Source organism: Triticum dicoccoides, chromosome 7A (assembly GCF_002162155.2).
Source record: "Triticum dicoccoides isolate Atlit2015 ecotype Zavitan chromosome 7A, WEW_v2.0, whole genome shotgun sequence".
In the NCBI taxonomy this organism is placed as follows: Eukaryota; Viridiplantae; Streptophyta; class Magnoliopsida; order Poales; family Poaceae; genus Triticum; species Triticum dicoccoides.
The window spans coordinates 27,209,868-27,220,090 of NC_041392.1; positions in this window are offsets into that span (position 1 = coordinate 27,209,868).

Here is a 10,223-nt window from a genome sequence, read left to right on the forward strand (position 1 = left end):
ATGACCGAGACACGTCTCCGGTCAATAACCAATAGCGGGACCTGGATGCCCATATTGGCTCCTACATATTCTACGAAGATCTTTATCGGTCAGACCGCATAGCAACATACGTTGTTCCCTTTGTCATCGGTATGTTACTTGCCCGAGATTCGATCGTCGGTATCTCAATACCTAGTTCAATCTCGTTACTGGCAAGTCTCTTTACTCATTCCGTAATACATCATCCCGCAACTAACTCATTAGTTGCAATGCATGCAAGGCTTAAGTGATGTGCATTACCGAGAGGGCCCAGAGATACCTCTCCGACGATCGGAGTGACAAATCCTAATCTCGAAATACGTGAACCCAACATGTACCTTTGGAGACACCTGTAGAACACCTTTATAATCACCCAGTTACGTTGTGACGTTTGGTAGCACACAAAGTGTTCCTCCGGCACACGGGAGTTACATAATCTCATAGTCATAGGAACATGTATAAGTAATGAAGAAAGCAATAGCAACATACTAGACAATCGGGTGCTAAGCTAATGGAATGGGTCATGTCAATCAGATCATTCAACTAATGATGTGATCCCTGTTAATCAAATGACAACTCTTTGTCCATGGTTAGGAAACATAACCATCTTTGATTAACGAGCTAGTCAAGTAGAGGCATACTAGTGACACTTTGTTTGTCTATGTATTCACACATGTATTATGTTTCCGGTTAATACAATTCTAGCATGAATAATAAACATTTATCATGAAATAAGGAAATAAATAATAACTTTATTATTGCCTCTAGGGCATATTTCCTTCAGGACCAGCCCCAGGTGGGCTGGTGCGCCCCCCCACAAGGGCCCAAGGCGCCTAAGGGGAGGAGGGGGGCAAACCCCAAGGGCAGATGGGCCTTAGGGCCCATGCCTGGTGAGCCTCCCTCTCCGCTCCACCTGGCCGCCACCCAGATGGGATCTGGGGGCTGCCGCCACCCCTAGGGAGGGAACCCTAGGTGGGGGCGCAGCCCCTCCCCTTCCCCTATATATACTTGAGGTTTGGGCTGCCCAAGACACACGAGTTCCTCTCCTTCTTGGCGCAGCCCTACCCCTCTCCCTCCTCGTCTCTTGCGGTGCTTGGCGAAGCCCTGCTGGAGTACCATGCTCCTCCACCATCACCACGCCGTTGTGCTGCTGCTGGATGGAGTCTTCCTCAACCTCTCCCTCTCTCCTTGCTGGATCAAGGCATGGGAGACGTCACCGGGCTGTACGTGTGTTGAACGCGGAGGTGCCGTCCGTTCGGCACTAGGATCTCCGGTGATTTGGATCACGACGAGTACGACTCCTTCAACCCCGTTCTCTTGAATGCTTCCGCTTAGCGATCTACAAGGGTATATAGATGCACTCTCCTTCCCCTCGTTGCTGGTTTCTCCATAGATAGATCTTGGTGACACGTAGGAATTTTTTTGAATTTCTGCTACGTTCCCCAACAGAGGGTACATGGTGATGTGTTGTGCGAACACACTTTCTGGCGACTCCGCTGGGGACGAAGCTTTGACAGTCTACAGCCTGTTCTTGCTACGAGGAGAGCGTCATCAAGCAACTGCAATCTAGAATGGTAACATGTATGATCAATCTCCTTACGTAGATGCAAATAACCATTATGTTGATGTTGCTAGATCTTTCAAGGGACATGTCATGTCGGCTAGCCCTAACGAGCAAAGGCCGACTAGTTATTCCATTGAAGAAACTTGGAATTTACAGAATCGCGACATGCAACTTATGAATCTGACCTTTCGTGCATCGGCAACATCTTTCAATATGCCCGTGAACAACACGATTTGTTCGAGTGATCAATATATGACACCTCATGTGCAGGGGAGCGTCTCATAGTTTTATCCATCGGCAGCCGACTCACAGTATGCGGGTTCATCCCCAAACATGCCGATGGACGGGGGAATCCGCCATGCTTCCTATAGTTATTTGGCTAGGTATCCTCAAACATCATATACTACACCTCGTGAGATTAATTGTTCAATGGCATATGAAACTAAAAATATTCATGACTCAGCTCGCCTTCGCGGTTATGGCCGAATGAATGGAGATTCTGCAGGAGCATATGTGTCTAATAATGCAGGAGATGAGGTGGCTCTCGCTGCATTAAAAAGTTTAGCCCAAAATAAGAAGATTAGTGCTATTTACCTTGAGTAGCATGAAAAGGGATTGGTTCCTGATTATGAGACAATAAGAGCTAGGGTTTTGAAAGAAGAAGAAGTATTGCTGGTTGATCTAATTGGTGAGAGAAAATATTCAACAACTATGCACATGCCTCACCTATCATTGCAGCATGTTATACACCCCCTATACAACCGCAAAATTTTGGCAACATCAATTCATTGCCGAAAGATCTTAAAAGTGTTGGGGGCAAGACGATCCAAGCAAGGCTGAATTTAAAGAAAAATATGTGGCCCATGTGGACAAGGTCAAGCCAAAGCTCACAAGCAATAGTGTCGACAGCTTTACTACGCCAACTCTTGAGGAATTACCAGGAAAATATCGATAGGCTTATGAAGCACTCAAGAAGAAGCGTAGAGAGGAAGATTTGCAAGAGTACATCAAGTGCCTTCCTCCATGTAGCAACCATGTTGGCCGTTCTGCACTTCTGAGGCAAGATAAAAAAGAAGCTTGGTAAGAAAATCAGAAAAAAAGGATTCACTCAGCTAATACAGTGGATTCGATTGAAACCAGATTGATCACTGAGACAGCTAATGCCGAGTGCATCAAGCAAGTTATTACCGAGTGTACCAAAATAGAAGATGCAAGCTTCACTGAGCAAAGGAACGACAAACGCAGCAAATTGGTTGTGCTCGATTTTTCTGGATGTAAGGAGCTTACATGCTACCCTATGAGTTTCGTGCTAAAGATATTGATGAGCATCAAGAACAAAGTAATATGGCCGAACATAGTTCGGTTAACGATGAACATCAAGAACAAGAAAATGCAGCCGAGCAAAGTTCAACTGACAAAGAGCGTCTGAGTGAAATCCACTAAGGCAATCCGGCTGAAATATACTCAGGCAATCCGAGTGAAATCTACTCTGGAAATCCGAGTGATGAGACACGAGATCCAGAAGAGGAGGAAGAGGTGTTGGAGAATTATTCAAAAGTGGAGCAAGGTATTGTTCCAGTGGTGCAACCATCTCCTTCTTCCAACAACCATCTCCTTCTTCCAGCGTCTTCACAAAGGTACACCTAGCAGACAGTTTATTCAATTTACGATTCGGTCAAAATCATATTGATGCACCCGTTAGTAGGATTCTAATTAATTTTGAAAGACCAATCGAAATGAGTAATTTGTTTGTTAGAAATGATCTTGTCACTAATCATGCTAGTAAACACATGGTATCATTCATAGAGGCTAATAGTGACAACTTATCACAACCAAAGTTGTTTCCGTTATGCCAACTGAACTTTATATTCATATGAACAACTTTGTTTGTTGCATGCCTGGCTAACATTTGGTCTCAGATGAGACGTATATTCTGTAATTATTTTGGTTGCAGGAATATAAAGCTAGGTTCAAAGTTCTCTAGGATAGCCGATTCAAGAGCATCGGAAAATGAGAAAGAAAATCGATGCATAGCCGAGTCAGATGACGTTAAGCCGACACCACTCGGTTATTTAGTTCCAAAGCCGGTATCACATTATCGGTTAATGAACAAACAATGTACCTTCAATTTGGGCATACGTGATCACATCGTCGGTACATCGCTGACTAATCCTATTATTATAATTGATCACGATGTCGAGCCATCAAGACAAGAGCGAATGCAATGATCGTTCGAGCAAAATGTCAAAGACTGCAACATGATCCATCGAGGCGCATAATCAGTCAACAGAAGACGATTGGAGTTTGTTGAAGCACGAGCATATGGCCAGTCATATCAGATTGGTCTTGATGGCAATCAAATGTTGACTCAACTATCTCAAGTCGATTCATCTAAAGGTCAACAGGTACACACCAATGATGACGGGGTCAAGTCTTCGAGCAAGGATATGGTTAAAAAGTGCATCACTAAAAATCTTGAAGACGAGAACTCCATCAAAACTACAATAGCGACATCTAGCGCTCGGGGGCAACGAGAAAATTCAAAGGCTAATGCACACACATCTAGACAAAGCAAAGGCAATGGTAAGCACAAAGGTAAAAAGCCGAAAGTCACTTTCGCGCAGTTATTAGAAAATATCAGAATATAAGTGAGGCAAAGAGTGCTTGTCGGCCGAGTGGAACAAAAGCATCGAAGTCACCCCAAGGCATAAATCTGAAGACCGGGATTGGTGACGGAAGAAGTTGAGAAAGCAGACTCCATATCATCCTTTTGGGCCACCAATGCCGATGTCATGGATATCTCCCCCTACCGACTATTATTCATATCAATCATGGGACAAGTATAAATCAACGACACACTATCCATCATATTCTAAACCACCTCAACAAAATTATGCAGCTCCAAGAGGATCATCGCTTGTTCAACAACCACATGTTAAAGACCGACTCGACCAAAAAGAATCGGTCCGGAGCTCAGTGAAGAAGATGGACGTGGTCAAGCAAGTGTACCGAGTGAAAAAGGATGGCCGCAAGTGTGCTATTTCAGATCCAACTCCAGATGACAAAAAGACAGTCGAGTCTATGTTGGCTACTAAGGACAAGAAAGTGAAGCAAGTAACTGTCAAGGATCCAATCGCCGAGTTTGGAAGGGCCAAGCTGGAGGTGCTCAAAGCCAGAAAGAACTTGCCGGTGCATAAACCAAAGACACAGCCGGGATGCCCACTCGGCTTACCATATTCGCAAGAGAAAAGGCTGAATTGGCTTAGGGCCAAAGAGCTGGAGAAGAGGAACAAGGCTTGGGTTCCCAAGGGAAATCCTCGAGTCAAAAGCGGCACCACATCTCCTATTGCGAAGCCGGCAAGAGTAAAAGAGGACAAGTGTGAAGCCGGCAGGCGGAGTCGACAGTTTTCATCTCACTATAGGAGACTCCAAATGGCACATTGTCCATGTTCTTCAATCGTACCATCAAAGCCGATGCTCTGTAATTTATCCCCAGCCGAAACATCTGATTTATTTAGGTTATTCACACTTTGGTGGACGGGTTCTCGAGGTCCTTTAAGATGAGGACGCACGGCCGATATTTTCATATCACCCCGAGAGTGCATCGTGTTGGCAAAGCTGGCATCTGGCTGGTGGCGTTCTTCACGGTTTATCTCATACCTAAAAGCCGATGCTCAGTTTTACCAATACTTGTGAGGACGTCTTGACTATTGAGTCGGCCACTAACAATGATCTAGTGCACCGGGTGGCCAGCTAGAATAAACCTATTTTCCTTATTTGCAGAATCCGAGTTGAGAGATCAGGCAGGTTGCACCACGGGACATATCCATGGAGGCGCTTGGGTTATCAAGACAACAAATATTTGGAAAGGCCCTACCCAGGTGATAGCTAGTCTAAGCATCTGGCCGATATGAGATTATCGGCCTAAGCATATAAATAGCCGACGGAGTGGTAAGATCGTCCTTAGAGCAAGCTATGTGCAATTATTTTTCGGCACACAAGCTTTGCTGAAAAATAGGGGGGCATGTGTTGACACCCGATTTTGGCATGGTCAAGAACTTATTTAATATGGCCTCAAATGAAGAAGTGATCCACATTAAGGAGTTCCGTATTTTTGATATGAACATCTTTGAAGTTTGGGCTATCGCCGTCCGATTTCATCTCAAAGGCCGAAACTATGCTCAAAGTACCAAGATCTTATATTCAGAGTACAGTTTGGCCGATTAAGCCCCAAGACGATCTCATATGAAACAATGATCTACACGAATTGTCTTTGTCTCGTCGAACTGATCGATTTTCATATAAAAATTGTCCCAATCCGAGTTTGTATGCAAAAGTTAGAGGTAACACTTCACGAACCGGTCCTGAGTGAAAAAGTGACGCGAGGGACCAGACACCCACCTAGGTGGTGTCTGATGGGTCGCGTGGGTTATTCGTCCTTTGCCGGCTGAATGAAGCTTGCCGGCGTGGAAAGCTTGCCGTGGTGGAGACCTTGCCGGCGTGGAAGCTTGCCGATGTGGAAGCTTGCCGGCGTAGAAAGCTTGCCGGAGTGGAAAGCTTGCCAGGGTGGAGACTATCAAAGTCAATCCGACCAGAAGTTGGAGATGGACTCAAAAGGTTATTCAGATGGCCTCGTATAGAAAGGAGTTCTACACGGAAGTTGTGCGTATTGTCGAAACGGTCAACTTTGCTTTTGAAATCATCATCATCAGAGATAGTATACGGCCTGCAGAATTGTTACAAGACTCGGACAGTTTAGAAAACTGCATAATTGAATCCGACCCACATTCAAAGATAGGCCCTGAACGTCATCAAGATTGCCATAAAAGGAGAAGTGGCCCGCGTTGTCTTATGTAGATCGTTGAGGCGGACAAGTTTGATGTTGAACTCGACTCCATCCGAGTTAGTATGTGATTTCTACGGCCCGCGCAAGAAGCAGGACAGAAGTATGAGACAGATTCGGGATGAATTCAAGTTGGGCTGAAACTGGAACTGTAGGACATGAATTGATATAATTTTCTTGTAAGGAAAGTCTAAATGAATCCTTTTCTTGTACCGGAAGTCCAGCCACCTCTTATATACGTTAGGGGTGACGGCCGATTGAACAACACCAATCGAACAAATCAATCTACTACTTTTTTGTGTTCATCTTCTTTTTATCTCTCCCTTGTATCTTTCTTCTCGTTCTTCGCTAGTTTCTTCATGCCGGAGGGCTGCGGATCCACGAGGCTCTAGGGGCGAGCGAATCGACCTGGAGCAGTCCATAGCCGCCGCGAGCCCTGACGGGGTCCCTCCCGGGCAAGCGGGGCTTCGGGTCTACAAAAGTATCTGCCGGTTGTCCTGCGTATCGCGCTGCCGGTCAGATCTCCTTCGATGTGAGCTGCGGTGCATCACCCCCGATGTCGAGGGTACATGGTGACGTGTTCATGTGCGAACAGGGTTTATGGGTTTTGGAGGGTTTATGTGTTTCACATTGTGTTAGCTAGCTACTACATGTAGAGAGAGGTGACCTCTCTTTCTCCGTGTTTGGTCGACGCTAGCTACTACATATAGATAGAACTCGACGCAAGCTAGTAAGCAAATGAAGGAACCATTAATTACACAAGATCATCATCAACATATATGAAGAGAAGTGACCTCTCTTTCTCCGTGCTTGGCCGAACAACAAGTTTTCGTATATCTATCTGATGCTACTACATAAATACAATATAACATCTCTTACAATTCCTAACATCATCTACGTAAGATCCATATGCAATTTGATATGGTATTTTTCGTTTCCATGTATGATGTGGTCAACAAAGAATCCCGCCAATTCTCTTGAATTACTCGTATGCGATCATGTGGTAGGAGTTCATCCCGCATCTGCCCAGATCTAATTTAAAGAAGGGGGTTCAATATATATAAGTGAAACACAACCGATCATATATATAAGGGGGTTCAATATATATAAGTGAAACTCAACACAACTGATGGTAATAAAATAAAATTGTGAATATTGTGTACGTACTTCTAATTGTTCTTTAGTTATGCCCCGCTCAACGGTCGAGTTGCGAATGAACTCGCAAACGTAGTATCCACATAAATTATTCTCGGGTGCCTACCACAAGCACTTTGTGAGAATAGAGTTCAATCAAACTGATAAGCAAACATGATAATGGTATTGATGAAACTAGAATGAATGAGAGATGCGTGTAACTAGCTAGTACTACTTACTTTGGGGAGTGTAAATCGCAGCTCCTTCTTCAGACCCGGGACCATTCCGGTGAACTTTTTCCAAACCCTGCCCGGCAAAGAAAACAATTACTTGATATCAAGAAACAAATGTAAGTTGCCGATATGGTACAATAATGATCGAACTTACCTCTGGAGCATTTCACTCATGTCCAACCACTCCATTTGCTCTTTACGTCTTAAGTCTAAGACAATTACTACTTCCTTGTAAAGCTTAATGGATAGCAAAATAAAGTGGAACATGCGCACACACAACTCATCAATTACACTTAACCTTGAGTAAGCAAAACTGAATATGCACAAGGCAGTAGCACTCACTTGAAGTTGAAGGAAATAGTATTTCCCTTTTGTTTTGATGTCCAAGGAACGCTTTTAGCAAGTTATCCTCGGTATCTTTGGCTCTGTTTTGTACCGCCCATTGATTTACGGTATTTGGGCTAATGAACCCAATGTCATAGACTTGTCCTATTTTGCATTCGATGATCTTCAATCTGCATAATATAGTGAGGAGAATTATATATACATGCAATGCAAGAGCTGAGCTAGAGACTTAATTACAGAAATAATACTTACAGACAGTAACAAGTCATGAGTTGTTTGTCGAGGTCCTCTTGATTGAATAACTGAAATAATTCCACAAATTCAATAGGCAACAGGTCGACTCCAATGAAGTCGTGCTAAGTTTTAATTCATAGCATCATACTGTCGGTCCATCCTTCCTGCAGGTTTCCAAGTACCACTCATGCAATCTTCACATCATCGTTGGTAGGAGCCGGAGCTGATCAGGTTTGACCAGAGGCTTCCCGTGCTCGTATCTTAATATCTCTACTACCTCAGCCGTTTCAAACTGTACATCATCGCCCACATAATCACCAAGAGTGGTACCGGGCACTAGCCCCGGATGATTAGCGATATTGGTAGACACCATGAGCGGGGGGCATGATTGCTCTCCTGTTCTCCGAGCTGGGGAATTGTTTTCCCACTTTGTCTTGCAGCACTCTTAATACGTCCCGACCGCTGCGCTTCATCATATGTATTTTCAATACATCGGTCATAGTGTGATTGCGACGGAGGTGGTGGTGGTCGCCTAAGGGCATCAAGACAGCGCTTCGCTTTCACTGGATCCATTTTCTCCTTTGGAGGTGGAGGTTTCCTTTCAAAATGATCTCTCACTTCGGCATCCACGATTTCCTTGTTTTCCTCGTCAGTCCTCTCATATTGTAACTTTGGAGGAGCCCTGAGGCTTGGACCAGTTTTGAATTTCTTCCCGCCTTTTTTACTGCTAGACGCCGGAGCGGCGGTGGCTCTCTTCGACCGTTGCGGAGGCGGCGGAGTCTGCTGACATGCCGGAGGAGGCGGAGGAGGAGGTGGAGTCCGCTGACGCGCTAGAGACAGCTGAGGCGAAAGAGGACTCTACTGACGGGCCTCCGCCGCCGGGGGCGGTAGGCTGAGGCGGCGGAGACAGCTCATGCGCCGGAGACGTCTCAGGCAGCTGAGACGGCTGAGCTGGACTATGAGGAGTCTGCTGAGGGGCCTCCTCCAGCTTAGTCTGCTGAGGCGGCATCTAGTTTGGAAGCTTCATGTTCTCCTTTATCCATAGACAGGTACTCCTTAATGCACTTTCCAGAAGAACATCCCCTTCACTTATAGGGTAGTCAAGCTCCAGCCCCTCAAATCCCTCCATTATTTCATCCAGCGTGACAATAGCATAGCCATGTGGAATCGCATGGCAATGGAAAGTTCCCTCAGCTTGAGGAGGTAAAACAGAGCCGATTGCAGCCTTCAAGGTCAGTTTCTGGCATTTCACCATTAGCACACAATGTTCAGTCTCCGTGATACTATCCACGGGGTAGCGAGGAGCCATGAAATCAGGCTGAACGAGCTCCGTGGAATCCAAACTGCTTCTCCGCTGAGATGGTGGGGTAGCTTCGGGGGCAGTGTCGAAGGAAGGATCTTCGTGCCGCTGAGATGGTTGGCCGGTAGCTTACTGGCTCTCAAGTTCCTCTAGTTTCGCTAATCTTGCATTGATCTTATGCATTTCGCTTCCTTCGACTTTCTTCTTTTTCTATTGGCTTCTATAACCACCGCTGTCGGGAAACCCATGCACCCACAGAACGGAGCCTGATGTGCCTCGTGTCCGTCCAGGGTGTACATGATTCCCGAGGGCCTCTGTCAGCTCGTCCTTCTCTCTATCGGGAATGAATGTCCCTTCTTGTGCTGCCTTGATTGCATCCTCAAGCTTCGTCATGGGTATTGCAAGTTGATCATTCGTCCAGACACACTTCCCTGATTCTGGGTCCAAAGTTCCTCCAACCCCGAAGAACCAAGTCCTTGCTCGATCTGGGCCGTCCCCCGATCGGTTGGGGGCCCCCACGCCGTGCCCCCCGACCTGGCGGCGTCCGCCACC